The sequence below is a fragment of the Ctenopharyngodon idella genome, chromosome 8 (assembly GCF_019924925.1).
Source record: "Ctenopharyngodon idella isolate HZGC_01 chromosome 8, HZGC01, whole genome shotgun sequence".
In the NCBI taxonomy this organism is placed as follows: Eukaryota; Metazoa; Chordata; class Actinopteri; order Cypriniformes; family Xenocyprididae; genus Ctenopharyngodon; species Ctenopharyngodon idella.
Genome location: NC_067227.1, coordinates 20,786,283 through 20,803,347, shown reverse-complemented (window position 1 = coordinate 20,803,347; position 17,065 = coordinate 20,786,283).

Sequence of the window (17,065 nt, the reverse complement as noted above, 5' to 3'; positions counted from 1 at the left end):
TTGATGTCCAAAAAGGTATTAAAGACATAGTTAAAATAGTCAACGTGACTACAGTGCTTCAACCTTAATATTATGAAGCAAAGAAAATACTTTTTGTACGCAAAAACAAAACAAAAATAACGACTTTATTCAAAAAATTTGTCTCTCCCCTGTCATTCTGCTACGTTTTTTAAGTTGCAGAGCTTCCATGTTAATGTCCGAACTCAGGCTCAGTATTGTGATGCTGACGCAGGAGCCAGCCAATGAGCTGCCGTTCTGACGTAGAACCTGGAAGCGCTGCAACGTAAATAGCATAGCAGAATGACAGGGGAGAGATGAATTTGTTGAAAAAAGTCATTATTTTTTGTTTTGTTTTGTTTTTGCATGTGAATGTAAACAGCTGAGAAAGAAAACCCGTGTGTAACTTTATGTTGGATCTGTGCATTCAGTCTTAAAGTGACAGCAGCCAAATATTACTGTTGTTAATCAAACAACAAAAGACAAAGAGAAAGTCACTCAGTGCTCTTGAATGAATAACTTTTGTAGCTTTGATAAGGATTAATCTATATTTAATGTATATGGTGAAGACTAGTGTTATTTTACATTTGATTACTTTCAGTTTCTGTTGTAGGCTAGTACTTATCTGAAAACCACTGTTAGTACATCTTCCTGAAAAACTCTGTTTATTTAATTTGTACTTTTGTTCTGTTGTATTTATTTGTCCATTAGTTTGTAATTAGTTTCTTTGTTCTTATTGTATTGCTGACTGTTTACTTGTAACCTGTAACTGTTTTGAGGACCTTTTACTTAGTTACATTAGTTAACCTATTATTAGTGTTTCCTATTATTAGTGTTTGCTGAAGTAGCCTTATAAGCCTATTGGTAATTGTGAAATTTTACTGATATCTAAAATTATTCATATCATGAAATAAGACTTTGATAGTTTGATCATATCGCCCACCAGTAATCATGTTAAATAATCGGGATTTCAATATTCACCAAAATAATCGTGATTATGATTTTTGCCATAATCGAGCAGCGCTACTTGAAAGAAAAGGTGATTGTGATTTTGGTGAGTAGGATGTAACCATTTTTGATGACACAAAAATGGCTACATCCTACATCCTATTATACTTCATATAATTTATATACACTACCGTTCAAAAATTTGGGCATTTATGCTCAACAAGCCTGCATTTATTTGATCAAAAATGCAGTAAAACAGTTATACTGTGAAATATTATTACAATTTAAAACAACGGTTTTGTATTTTAACATATTTTTAAAAATGTCATTTATTTCTCTGATGTCAAAGCTGAATTTTCAGCATCATTACTCCAGTCTTCAGTGTCACATGATCCTTCAGAAATCCTTCTAATATGCTGATTTGGTGCTCCAGAGACATTTCTTATTATCAATGTTGAAACAGTTTAATATTTTTGTAGAAACAATGATACATTTTTTTCCAGGAATTTTGATGAATAGAAAGTTAAAAAAAACTTTATAAATGTTACTGTTACTTTTGATAATTTAATGTATCCTTGCTGAATAAAAATATCAATTTCTTTTAAAAAAAATATATTTTTACTGTCCCCAAACTTTTGAATGGTAATGTTTTAGATGTGCATTTTCTAAATAATAGTCTTAAACATGGGCTAACTATGTAAAATGTTTTATCTGCTCTCCATCTTTGCCGTTAGATAGAATGGTTCAGTAAGTTTGAGACCTCCAGTCCAGTGGAGTCCAGTGAACTTCTGTGACAAGACCCAACTACTGTAACTCTGAGTCCGCAGGGATGGAGGAGAGTTTGCCTTTTCTGTTTAGAGCTCTTTCTAATTGAGAATGGATCTGAGAGATAACTCTCTCTGTCACACTCACACTCTCACTTTCACTTTCCCCCCTCCCTTATCTCGCTCCCTCTCTCGAGTATTGCCATGTCTCTCATTGCCTCTCCCTGAGGAAATTAAACAGCCATCCTTGACCAGACAGCCTCAGTAAATAAACATATTGGGGGGAAAAATAGATTTGGAGGGGCGGGGGATCTCAGGTTCCAGGCAGCAAGCACAGAAGCAATCCAATCAGGCTTTATTCAGCCTCCCGGACCCCCCATCCTCTCGTTTCTTTGCTCAGGGCTCTGGTTCAATCTTAACACCCTCAGGATTAGCCCCCTCTAATGAAATGACACAAATGTGCCTCTTTAGTCTATCTAGAACAGTCTCAACACACACACAGTTTTCTGAAAACCCAATACGTCTCCAGGGTGCTTGTTTTTCTCTGCCAGGCAACACAGAAGGTTTTTAAAAACACTTGTCTCTACAGTTAAGTCACAAGAGATATTCTGCCAATTACACGTGTGGGTGGAATCACCATAGTGCTCTATGGGATGGACGCTCTTCGTGACCGGCAATGTAATTTTCCACCTGCGAGGGTTAAAGAGTCGCCAATTAAAGCCTGTCAAAAAACAAGACGCAGTTCTGTAGGCTTGATAAATGCTAACTAAACGCTCGCTATCTGGACTGGAAATGCTCATTTTTAAAATGCTGGCTTAATTGGAACTGAGAACTCCTCGTCATCTCAAATTGTTCACGAAGATGAAATTTTCAAGTAATTATATGCAAGTGCAAAGCTTTTTTGGAAACTGAGAATTTCTCGAGCTGTCGAGGCTGCTGGTTGAAGAGACAGGCAGAAGTGTTGGACAAGTATCGCCTCACACAAACTGCAGTCACAAACTGTGCTGAGTTTGAGGTTAAAAAAGGAAATTCGAGTGTGTGTGTGTAGATTCCTAATGACATTTGAGGTGGCGTGTGTGAGCGAGAGAGGGGAGACAGACAGGGTGAGAGAGGGAGACAGACAGAGAGGGATGGAGTAATTGCGTTATAGGTGTATTTATAGAGCGTGTTGAAGGAAGGTGTCTGGAAAGTCATCATAGTGACTAATAAAGGTGGGACGAGACTCGACCTCCTGAAGATAGAATGACCTGCCTTGCGGCGCCGTTAGAGAGAGAGATTTTTCTTTAAATTTTAACAGCTAATGGGTTGAGAACACAGGCTTTTCTCGTCACTAGTGTGTCCTAAATTGTTTGTAATTATTACGCAACATTCTGAAATACTTGATTCTGATTGGTCAGTTGCTACTTACAGACATATTTTTGTAAACTGACTGTTAAACTGTTTAATTAACCATTCTCACAGGTGCAACTGATAGTTTCATGGCTCTTGTGTAACTTCATAGTCCTATTTCTTGCTTAATAAAGTAATTTCAGCTCAAATTAATACATCACACCCTGTCAGGGTTTATTTTGCATTAATGACTGTACGTTATCACTTAATTGGTCTTTAATAACAGACTGCTAAGAGTATAATTATCATTATTTTTATGAATGATAATTAATACTATTTTTAAGTATTGTGTACTGTCTCAGGCAACACTGGAAAAAAAAAAAAAAAAAAACATTTTCAAGATTTTTTTGAAAAATTTATGCTAACTTCTCTATACTAAAGGTGAACACAAGAACATTTGGGACATTCCCAAATCATTATTAAATCATTAAAATCATCATTAAAACCACAGAAGCACATACCAAATACTGAATTTCTGCATTTCGTGTACATATTTAAAACATCTTTTCTCTCAAATTGTCATGCTGGTAGTGTAATTTGTGAATCAAAAAGATCTATAAAATAAGAAAAATGCAAAATAGCATTTTCATTAGTCGGCTTAGACTTATAATAGAATAGAATAGAATAATTTACTTTTTACATTTTATTTTTTATTATTTATTATTATATAATTAATTATTATTTAATATTACATATATATATATATATATATATATATATATATTTCATTAATAAAGTATTATATATAGTATATAAATAGTAATATATACATATGAATTATTTATATGCTGTATATTATTAAGGCATTTTTAAAGCAAGCAAGTTAGATTAGTGTAGAGTTAGAGCTTATAAATCATTTATAATTAATTTCAATTTGTCCTCAATGTAAAATAATGTTTATTAATGATAATAACCATAAAACAACCATAAAAAATATAGTGCTCTCTCTCCTTCCTCTGTTATCTACAGGTGTGCTACTCTTCTGCATGGGTGCACTGTGATTCCCTATTAATCTGTTTATAATTGATCATGATGGTCTCAATGCTGTTGAGTTTTTTTCCATTCTCCTGAAATCACAAGACATGATATATCCTGCTGTTTTACTGTTTCACCGGTAGGTGGAGCTGTGTAACTCATAAACAGGCTGAGAAAGAAAGAGCTGGGTCTACATAGGGTGTTGCACTCTGTGTAGACCATTTACTGCACCTCATCTCTGTCCAATTGCTCTTGTAATATGGTCTGATGGTTTGCTGAATGGAGGAACATAAAGTCAGCGAGTAATTAGCAAATCGATCACAAAACAGGCTGCAGTACCTCACTTTCAAAGGATGTTTCTTAGAACTCCAAAACTTTGCCTGACAGGCTCAGACTTCTTAAGTTTGTGGAATTCTGAAGTGACTGTTTCATGCTTGTGTTTTGGTTCTTTGACTCCATCCTTCATAGGGTTCGGTGGACTGGTACTCACATCCTTATCAACTTGCTCATGGAGACAGTGAAAGAGAATAAGAGAGATGAAGGAAAAGGGTAGTCGGTGAGAAAGACTCTTTGGCAAGTAGAAAAGGAATGTTGGAATGTGTATGTGAGAGGGATATAAACACAGCTCAGTGAAACTCTCTCTAGCTGGATAGAGAGACTGAGGGTCAAATTCACAGTTGAGCATGGGTATTTTGAAACTCTAAACCTCCCAGAGTGCATCATAACCAGGCACAGAATATGCTGAAAATGCACTGCGCCTTGAGCATTTAAATGATGTTATTGTCACTGTTATCTTTGCAGAAGATACATGGCAGTGTGTGGCATCCTTCACAAACTAGCACTCAAAACCAGCCGGCAAAGTGGGGAATTGCACTATGCAAATTATATTCGGAATACATTTTTTTGGGGTGTATTTGTGCTGATTTATCTTATTTGCGTAATTCCTTTAGTGCATCAAATGCTAAAACAGTGTTGACATGAAGCATGTGCAAAAAAAAAAAACTGCGCTATCAGAGGACACAGTTCATTCTTAGTGAATTCCCCACTGAGAAACTTTGGTGTAGTATACCTTATGTGAGAGAAAGAGGGAGAAAGATTGAGTATGGGCGAGACTGACACACACACACACAGAGAGAGAGAGAGAAAGAGAGAGAGAAATATGAACTGCTCACTTGGCATGATCCGGTTTGACTCAGCACAAAGAGACTTGTAGTACTAAATCTTAAGCACAGAGAATCTCAATCACTCAAACCTCTGACCTAAAAACACCATCTCCATCTTACTTTCTGCATTACACTGATCAGATTTTTCTGTACTTTAATAACCCACATATAAAATTGCTTTCTAGAATCCTCATCAAGATCATCAGCTGATTGACACGAGAGGTGGTAATTTACCATTATATATTATATTATATTATATTATATTATATTAAAACAAATCCTCAAACCTCAAAGGTTACAATAAATAAATTAATAAATAAAACCCTTTATGGTATTGTCATACATAAACTGTTTATTTATTTAAATTAAAATAAATAATGTTTATATTTGACAATAAAATAAAGGTTTTTATTTATTTGTTTATTTATTTAATAAATAAATATCTCTATGTTATGTTAAACAAAAAAATAAAACTCTTTGTTATTGTCAAATATAAACATTTATTTATTTATTTATACTGAAGATGTGCTCTGATAATTGTTTGGTCTAAGTCTATATTTTGGATCGCTTAAAAATAAGAAAAAGAAGCCAATTACAAACAATAGGACAAATACAATATAACACAAATATGAATTAAATTAAGTTTTTCAGGTACAATAGGTTTATTTAACATGTACCTGTAGTTAGAATTAGTACACATTTAAAAATCAAATGTAAAAATCAAATATTGCATAGTCTTCACTGTATGAATTAAATATAAATGTATTCTTATTAAAGCTGAAAAAAGTTATTCAGTCAAGAGCAGTAAGTTTCTCTTTTGTTTGATTCACATTAATGACACAGAGTAGCAGGTAGGAATATTAGGCTGCTGTCACTTTAAGACCAAACGCACAGATTATTATACTGATACACATCCAGTTTACACCCAACTGTTTACTTTCACTTGAGACATAACCAGCTGTGTTTACATGAATACTCCACACAATGAGCATTTTGACATAATTGAGTGTGTATTCGACCATTCAAGCGCAATAAGACATGAAAGAGAACTGAATTCGCGATTGCATGTTGATAGAGGCAGCATTTCGTCACTCTGAAGTGTCAGTAGTGCTATATATTTACTTATTTAGTGCTACAAATTTAGTGCTATATATTTAGACATTTATACAATGGTAATGATATATATATAATCATACCTCCCAGCCCTAGATCTATGGGAATTTAATGTGTACAATTATTGGCGTTATCTCAAATAACCACAATCAGGCAATAATGTAGTAATTGTGACAGCCTCAGCACAGGCTTTTGTCTCAGTCATTACCATAAATTCTTATATTCTGCTCTGTGTTTTTTCTTTTGCTCTGTCTGTCGTTCTCCGCTTGAGTTGTAGCTACAAGACTGACAACTGATTCCCAGCACAGATAGCTCCTAATGCTGGTCTGTCAACACCAATTTTCCGACGAGGCAGCTTGTACAAGACCCGTGTTCCGACTGAAATGCTGTTTTTAACGTTTCAGGATCAGCTTCTGTCAGTTAAGCCATGCTAATGTAATAAAGTGTTGCGTGATGCTGAGGGACAGGCCAGCTTCCGGGCGATGTGGGGTTTTGTTGCCGGTCTGCCGCTATCTGTGACTCATGGATAATGGAGAATGAGCCAGAGACTGAGACTTCCCCACTCCTGTCCCGCGGCCAGTAGATAATTTGTGTTACAGCAGCTTTCACGCGAAGACACTGATGCTGGCGTGAAAAGGGGCTTTCTCCTCTGAGGCCTGGAGGAAGAGTGAGCAGAGCCGGTCACATAATCAATTGGTCTTGACACGCTCACAGACACACAAATGGTTTTTGCTGCAGTTCTGAGTAATGATGCCCCATGCTATCTGGTGATCTGTAACAGACTACAAGATTATTGGGGAATTATGATTTAAAGAGGACCGCTTTTTTACATTTTCGACTTTTTTTTGTGTGTTTTATGTTGCTGTTTGAGCTTGAAAAAGGTCTGAAAAGCTCCGGTGTGTATCTGTGTAAGCGCTCGGTGAAGACCGTCATTGATGTCTATTTACATGTTTTTGAAGCATTGATCATTGTAGCCAATCACAGACATATCTGATGAGCGCGTGAACACAATGGCCAATCAGAGGTGTTTACGAATCCGCTCAACAGCTCTCAAAGTGTCACATTTTTAAAATTTCAGTACTGACTTGGTACCGAAAGTCGGTGCTTTTGACAACACTAGAATAAAGGGGGCTTGACCTGGTTGAGTTGCGTTAGTAGTGTGTTGAAACTCACTGTAATGGTAAGGGGCGTGACATTTCTGAAACACGCTGGAAGCGGTTGACCAATCACAACACACTGGTCCAGTTGACTAATCAGAGCACATTACACTTTTAGGAAGGAGAGGCTTTATCAAGACAGGAACTAAACAGAGCGTTACTGACAGACTGGGAAGAGAGGTGCTGCAACAATGTAAAATATGTGAAAATTATGTTTTCTTTAACATTAAAAAATCTAAATTTATTCTATTAGACCCCAAAAACAAAATCAAGTCTGTGCAAAATCAAATCTCCTTAAAATATCGACCTGTTCCTCTCACAAAGCTATTGTATGGCTTCAGAAGACGAATATACCACACAAGTCATTTAAAATAATTTTATGGTGCTTTTTAAGTGCTTTTTTGTTCATTTAATAGCTTGATAGACATGGTTGTTGTATGGACAAGAGCTTGTGTATAATCTCTCTATTTGTGTTCCTTGGAAAACATAACAGCATGTGGGTTTGGAATGACATAAGGCTGAGTAAATGGCTGAACTATCCCTTTAACCTAGCTGGCATTTGTAAAAGACTCTCCAAAAGAACAATGGAGGAAGTGTGAAGTGCTTAGTCAGATTAGTCTTCACTGGAATTCTCACTACAGCATGAAGACCAACTGGAATCGAGCCGTGAGCTCACCTGGAGAGTTTTACAGGGATAATGATCCATCTCGGATTTGACAGCCATTTCACACCATTTTATTAGCAGAGGAGCGCCATGGAGGAGGACGTTCAGACTGAGTAAAAAATGTTTTGAATTAGTGCTGAAAAAGAGCACAAAGCACTTCAAAATCAAATAGACCACAATGACCATGTGGGTTGTAACATGCATGAAGCAGACGCAACAATTTTCAAAAGAACAGCTTTTTGACAGCATTCGAGAATTCGTATTGATACATATTGAACACATTTTCAAACAGCCCTCTAATGTAAATAAAGTGTGATGTATCCTGCTGCAAAGTTAAATAAGAAGTTGACCAGTGGTCTGCTGTGGGTCAAGGAAGTCTATGATACCTGGAGAAAGCTATTCGCTAGCATTCCCGTTTATCTCAGTAGAAGTTGCTTGACTGGCACAGGACCTCGTGGAAGTATGCAGTTTGAAATCTGACATATTTGCTTATGAACACAATTGTTTTTGAGCCAAGCACTTTTTCTTCTCTGAGCGAATTATTCAGACACATACATTTAGGCAGTGTCAGGTGATTTTTTAAAATCCGTATCTAAAAATGTTTTTGGTTATCAGAGCCGATAGCCTTGTGGGCAGCGATACGTCGTTGCTCTTTGGGCGACCCAAGGTTAAGCCCCGTCTTGTGGTTCTTTCCTATACTTTTGTGTATAATTAAAGACAAAAAAGAAAAAGAATATAAATTATAATAATTTTTATACTTTTTTATTTTTACGGCTACTTTTGAATGGGCTGGGCGGTATGACGATATATCACATGGCACTGATATAAAGTATCTATTGTTAGAGACTTTGCTATATGGTTTATATTGCGGTATATACATATATCCACGTAGAACAATAAAAACTATATTGTGATATATATTGTTATCGTAAAATAAAATTTCTTAAATCGTGAAATAAGATTTTGGTCATATTGCCCACTCCTAGCCTTAAGCAGAAACACATTTTGCTTTTAAAATGGTGTAGTTACAGCATCTACCAGCAGGGGCTATCCGCAGCATTTCTAACCATTCAAACCTTGAACCCTTGCTGTGGGTAAGTTAATGTTCCATATCGCACAATTCTAGATTAAGAGCTTAACCTACACTCTAAGAGCATTGAAACTACTGGAGCAGAAATCGATGGAGCCTCTACAATTGATTTACCACTAACATTCAGCTCTTTTACAACAGCACTGCTACATACTTTGGTAAGTAGCATGATTTATTTTTGTAGCTGAACCTCGCTGATTAAATTTCAGCCTCCATGTTTCACCTAAGAAGATACTTCTCCTGTTAGTGAGTGTGGCCTGCAACTCTGAGCCGAAGAGCTTGGTGAAGCTCTATTACCCCTAAATTTTGTGTTGAGTAAATTGTGGCCAACTTCCTGCTCACATGGTGCATAAATTATAGAATGCCATTGATCAGTTGCACACCCATATCAGCTTACATTTACGCATGCTCCTCACATCTGTGGCAAAACACAAACAAAAAGTATTTCAGCTTTTTTAAAGGGTTGTCGATGTTGTTTTAATTGGGATCAAGTCATGCACTTTGTTTTTTTTTTTTATGAACTTCATGTGCTTTTTTAAAACTCTCTGTCCCCTGCTCTTTTTCTGTGTCTACTATGTTCATGCATCATGTTCATATCCTCATTAAGGCCTGATTTCCTACAGGCTGTCTGGCTGCTCTCCCTCAGTCGTGCAATAAAAAGACAATCGCTGAGCAGTAATTCTTATTTATAATTTTTTCTTTTATTTGTATTTTTCCCATTCTGTCGGAAATGTCACACAAATGTTAATTAAATGTTAATCAAACATCACACAGTAAAAAAGCTTGTGTTTTCACCATTGTGCAGCTATATTTAGCAGTACAGAGAGGTCAGTCTACGCCGGGGTCTGATGCCTTCGCTCCAGGGCTTTGCATGGGAGAGCGGGAACAGGAGAAACAATGGTCGACTAATTAGTATGAATGTCAATTTCTCCCACTGAGAAGTTCATAAATCTCCTGGCCAGCCTACTGGGAGTTTACCCTGTCGCATTGAGCCTCACTTTCCAGACCTCTCCTGTGCATCTGCCTGCATTGATCCCATCATAGACTTCTAAGTGTGTGGGAGCATGAACAAGGTTCTCATGGGAAGTGCTCTAAGGTGAAAGGTAAATCGAGGTTCTCAAGTGGTTTTGCTTCAGGACTTTATCAATTGGATATAAACTGGCAACCCAACATGGTATCCAAATTATATAAAGGAACAAAAAAATGGAATTCAAATCAAACATTGAAATTGTAATATTTATAACATTATTAATAATAATAATATATTAAAATATTAATATGTTTATATATGTATGTCGTCCTATATATACACAGTATACTGCCGTTCAAAAGTTTGGGATCGGTAAGATTTTAGTTTTATGCTCACCAAGGTTGCACTTATGTGAGGAAAAATACAGTAAAATAGCAATATTGTGAAATATTATTTTCATTTAAAGGTGCAGTATGTAAGAATGACAGCTAGTGGTTGAAATGGGTACTCCAGTCCAAATTCAAAATATTGTTTGCCCCGCTCCCTCCTCCTCAGACTCTACCCTCACACGGGTTGCCAGTTTGAGGACACGCAACAGGAGCGAGCTCAATTGACATTGGAAGGCAAGGAGACTTGTATCGTGTTTTAATATGCTCCTGTTCATAGAGATTTTTTGATGGATACTGAGGCTTTTTATGTCCGGTAGAATCTGTGATCTCTGACCCAGTTTGTTCTTCCGTGGCTGCAATTCGCAGCATGTGTTTTCCGCCAACTGGCAACTCGGGGTGGCGAAATACTATTGAGTAAATTGGTAACGTGCAACAGTCTTGCACAGACCAAAACAAAAACAGACATTTCGACACAGAACGCACATTTCAAAGTAAAATAATTAGCTGTACCATTGGTTTTCAGAGAAACGAGTATGTGAACTCAGCATGTTTCCTACATATCTCCAATCATATCATATCATATTATGGTATTTTTATGCTTTAGTACAGTCAAAAACTTACATACAGCACCTTTAAAATAACTATATTAATAAGTTTTAAAATGTAATTTATTCCTGTGATGGCAAAGCTGAATTTTTAACAGCCATCACTCCAGTCTTCAGTGTCACATGATCCTTCAGAAATCATTCTAATATGTGGTACTCAAGAAACATTTCTTATTATCACAGTTGAAAGCTGTTTAATATTTTTGTGGGAACCATGATACAGTTTTTTCAGGATTTTTGTATAAACAGTTTAAAAGAACAGCATTTATTTGAAATTTAACTTTTGTAACAATCACAGTTGGTTGATCAGTTTAATGCGTACTTGCTTAATAAAAGTTTCAATTTCTTAGTATGAATGTTTTTTTTTTTTTTTTTGTCTCCAAACTTTTGAAGCATAGTGTGTGTATATATACATATATACATTATACATGGGCGACATTTGACTTTTTTTTTTTTTTTTTTTTGGAGTTACAATACGCCTTTTTGTACCTGCATCAGCAAATTATTCGCAGAAATTTTAAAGGAGTGTCTTTGAAAGGCTTGCGCGCTCAACTGTGCGTGGGATGGAGCGGAACGCGGGAAATGAAGTATACCCTGGCCTTAACCGCTCTAAATTGTAGTCTGCTCCTTTGTAAAATCTATATTATGTACTATATTGTCACGGTGGGTTGCAGGAAGGCAGACTAAGATAATAATTCCAACACAAAGGTTTATTGATACAATCCAAAAGAACAGTGAACAGGTAGCAACACTCACACTAACTCAGTCGAGAACCGACAATGAACTGAATGAGACAGGGAGTATAAATACACAGGGAACATAATGACAGACACCTAAACATAATCAGTAACCATCGAGACTTACTAGAATGCAATTAAGAATACACTGAACTGAAGCACAGGAAACAAGCACACAGGAATGAAACTAACACAACACATAACGTAATCCTGACATACATATATATTTTGCTCCCCAAACTATAACTATTGTAGCAAATTAGCTCAAAAGGGAAATATTCATAATTAAACATAACATAGCTCAAAAGGGAAATATTAATAATTATTCATCATGATTAATAATGAATATTTCCCTTTTGAGCTAATTTGCTACACTATATACTTTCTAGTTGGATTTGCATTTAACATTGTTTTTCAGTACTGAATAGTTTAAGATTGTGTCTCACCTGTTGAGAACCACAGTTAAATACTGTATAGCTACCTCTGTCTTCTCTGGTGGTTTTCCTAGGTACCTCCCACCTGGTTTTGCCACTTGAGTTTCACTCAATCACATTGGTTCTGTCGATTACCTACCTTCCTTATTCTTTACATCCTCTCCCTCCATCTCTTTTCTTTTTCTACAGTACCTCTCTCTAGGCTTAACCTAATTTAACATCTTTCAGCTACAGAGTTTGATACTTCACTCTTCATCTATTGGATGCAGAGCACAGAAAATCTCATAGTGGGTAAGTGTTCCAAAACAACAAGGATAGAGAGGGTCTAAATTAAGCCTTTTTCGGCTTTAATCTGAAATTGATACTCATTTTGATTTCAGTAAACAAAGCATAACCTGTTTGATTTCAGCTATTTTTGACAAAGGAAATGTAAAGAGAGAAATATTTACCCCTGGCATTGTTAGCAAACATGTCGAGTACCTGCTTTTCAGTTGAGCTGTCAGTGTCCCAAAGAGTCACTGCATGAACAACAAGTTGATCATTTCATTTCTGCACACACTTTATTGTTTAATAAAAATGTTGTCACTACTTGAGATGTGGACAGCGTTTAGCTACAGTGTGCATAAATCAGAAATCAACTGATCAGCGTTTATTAGGGTGTCACGGTGGCTCTTTCTAATCCTGTTATCATCAAATCTTGGTGTTACTCTGTCAAAAACGGTTCCTTTTCATTATTTAAAACAGGGATTCTGACACGGCCCCCTGCTAAGACCATATGACGCATTCATCTCTGTTCCTTCGGAGAGTTTTTAAACAAAGATGTGAGACAGTTCTGCGTTAGTGATCCGAGAGTGTGCTGAGCTAAAGACTCGACACAGCATGTGCAGGGAAGGCCTGGCATCATCCTCTCGCCATGACGGCACCGAGAGCCAACAATGCATCGCCTTGTCCCTGCCGCCTGCCACATGGCTGAGCCGTCCCTGAGGAATACGCCAGCCAAATGTCTGAGAACACGATTTCATTCATCAGTATGCTGCTGTCTCTGCCATCGAGGTGGCAAAGGAGTTTCCAGACTAGTTTCACTGTATATATTCATGTTGACTTTGAAATTCAGTGTTATTTCTGAGAGAGAAACTAGATGAAAAAAGAGGAAGACTGATTGATTTGTCAGACCTAATTGTATGTGTAGTTGTTTTGCTTTTTACAATTCAATCTGCCTTGACATAATCGTTCTGGTTTCTATTCCGCACTCCGGGGCTCTGTGGATCTCAATGGTATTACTAGTTTTGGATTTCTATAATCTTCCATTGCATCTCTGATGTCCTGTTTTATGAATTATTGATATTCAGCTGTCTGATGGCTGTGAAATTGCCAGGAGCCATCTGTAAAAGACGTTTGATCTTTCACCTTGATTGGTTTATGCATTTATACATCTTTTTTGTGTAGACTTGCACATTTAATCACTTTCTAATGATGAATTTTGGTCCTAATTCACTCTGTGTACAGTTTCTGTTGACTTTCTAATTCTTCAGTATGCTTATAAACAAGAAGAGCTTAATTTCTGCCTCTGGCAATTTCCTATTTCTTTTAATTGTATTCTTGTGTGGCAAAGTTTTGCTTGTTTGCTCTTCTAATTCAGTTTAACATCTATGTTCTCCAGACAGAGCCGCAATGTCGTGACTTTGATGTGGAATTCCTGTTAGTTACTGTATGTGCTACAGTTAATCTCATCTGTGGCTCCTTTGATTCGATTTTGCTTTGAAGCTTTGCTCAGTCTTTCTGAGGCTCTCTGCTACATTGTTTAAAATGCTGTAGTAAGGGCTTCATATGTATCAATATTGTAACATGTCTTAAGAAATTAATACTAAGGTTCCATTGGGGTCTTTCATTCAATGGACTTCGTATTTATTAAGACAAATTAAATGCATTGACATGCTTATTTGGAGATTTTCATGTATTCGGTTGGACCCAAGGTGTCTATTACTTGGCGAATCAATGGCAGTTGCTCAGCTGCAGCAAGACTTTTTTAAGCCAGTCACCAAGCTGTAAATGTCATGTGACTAATCACTCTCGAGCTGCTGGAAAATGGGATCCTGACAATGCTTATTAGCTGTTTTTTCCCCATCAATTTGTTTTATTTTGTAATTATTTAAACACACACACACACATATATGGGGGGCTGCTTTTCATTTATATGTTATGACATATGTCGCATGTGCCACAAAAAAAATCTATCTGTGCGATGAACAAATTTACCTCAGTAGCATGGGTGAGATACAGTTTTGCATGTGTGAGACAGAGCTGCTTGTTTGGTTTGTGTGATGTGAATGTTTGCTGTGTGCTTGTTTGTGTGTGATGTTAATCTAGGACTGCACGATTAACCGAAATTAAACTGAAATCGTGATTTGGCTTAGTGTGATTATGAAATCGCAAAACTTTTAATTAAATATATATGTGCATCTTGTTTCATGGTGAAGTGCACTGTGAACAGAGAATATTTTACTTGCTTGACTCTTCATGTTTCATCAGTCAAAACGTCTCTATTTGTGTCATTCTTCTTGCGAAAGCTGGAGGCATTTGTCTATATAAGGGATTTCCTGGAACGTCATAAGGTTTATGACTTCTATGAGTCTCACTTGTGGACTTTCTGCGCTAGAGCGCCCTCCGGCTACGAATATGAATGAATAATATGTGTGTACTCACTAATGCTCACAGTCACAACCCCCTATTTTGGGTAAAAAAAGGAAAAATAATCATTTTTGAAAGTTTTTTTTCTCTCTGTGGATAAATAAGATTTCCTGACAAAAATTAGAAAATTACTGTCACAGATTTTTATTATAATAATTTAATTTAATATTTTATAACAATATCATTATTTTTTAAATATGTAATTCATAGTTCTAGGAGCATGTAGATCAGAGGTCGGTAACCAGGGCTTAAGACCCCCCACCCCCCATTTTTTAAATTTATTTATTTTATTTTTTTACCACATTTATCGAAAGAGGCTAACTGGGGCTAATGCCTCCCCTGGGTTAAATGTAGTACATGCTTTGTTTTCAAAATTTTATTCACCAAATTTAGGACTCCCATAATGCTACTCTAACTTGCACCAGAATGCTTCTTTTATGAAATATTGTTCTGGAATTCTCAGCTTTTTGTACAGAATTGATAAGATTTGAACTCCAGAACAATTCTACAGTAGATTCTGCTTGGATGTTTTATTCAGTTGCTTTAAAGCAGGTTCTTGTGTGTGTGTGTGGCGCAGTTCTGACTGAAGTTTTATTACATGACTGGACTTAAGGATGGATACTTCATTACTATTCCGCCTTTTCACCCCCTTCCCATCAGTCCTGCTGGCAGCCCCAATGTAGCATAGCGCACCCGCTGACAGTTCTTCACACTGGGCTGCAGCTCACGGCAGCCTTGCACCCCTACCCAATGCCTCGCTCCAACCTCCACACTACCAGCCACTTTAATAGCTCAGCTTGTTACCAAAACCAGCAGTTATCAATGTGTTCTCAGAGCTGGCAGTGATTCTGCCCTGCTTTGATTTATTGTGTGGAAGCTGAGGGTAAAGGACATTATGGTGTATGCTTTATGATCATTGACTTGGGTGCCATGTCATTGCTTTGTTACTGTCTGGGCACATTTGAGGTTTCTGCATTTTAAAGAGTTACTTATGGTGGCTTAGGTTCATAGGGTTTGTTCTGAGCAATGCTGAAATCATGTGCAATACCTTTTCATTTTACTGCTGGAGTTATGAGGGTTTCATCACTGCGCTTTTAAAAACTTCAGCTCTATTGCTTTATATATGATAAGCGTTTGATTGATTGTCATTTATTTTTTGATTTTCCATCTCACAGGTCTCTTAAATTATGACATAAGTTATATGCAAATAGTTTAAAAACCTCCTAAATCTCATTAAGACTCAGACCATATTCATATTGCTGTCTTTGTTTGCTATAAACTACAGTATCACACTCTGAATTCCACCTTCTGTAGATTTAAAGTCGGACAATAGAGATTTAAGACTCAAGTATAATAGATTTAAAGTCATATATAGAAGTCCCCACCCTATATTTTTTTTTCCTTTTTTGATAATCTGTTACACTCAGTCACAATATGGAAAAGATCTGTCACTACTTCAGTTTTATTGCGACTTATAAATAGAATATGTATTGTAATGAGTATATAAAATATGTATTTAATCCGGACTTCCCTGAGCCTTGATGTTGCGCCTGTATATCCATGCCATTTCTTGTTTTTCGATCAATAGCCAGGAAAGATAGCAATTAATGTGTTATATAAAAGACATAATTCTAATCAGAGTCATCTCCAGAGAGAGATTCAGCATCAATCTCCTCAAAAGCTCTTTCAGAGCGGGAAAAGCTCCAGAATGAAATTGTGTTGACTCCAGCGAGAGGGGAGCTTGGGAGCTGAAGAAGGATTCAGGGTAAATTATGTAGCAGCGATTATTTCCATCTTCAGACCATGTTAGGTTGAACAAAAGCTGGGGAACTTCAGTTGAAATATCTGAACTGTTCTAAGGATTATGTAAGGATTTGAAGGAATTGTCTTCTTAGTGGCAAATTGGCTCTGTGGCTCTATACATATAGTTGGCTAATCTACGCTATTAGAAAGAGTTTCCTGGAGCCAGTGCTTTATTTAGA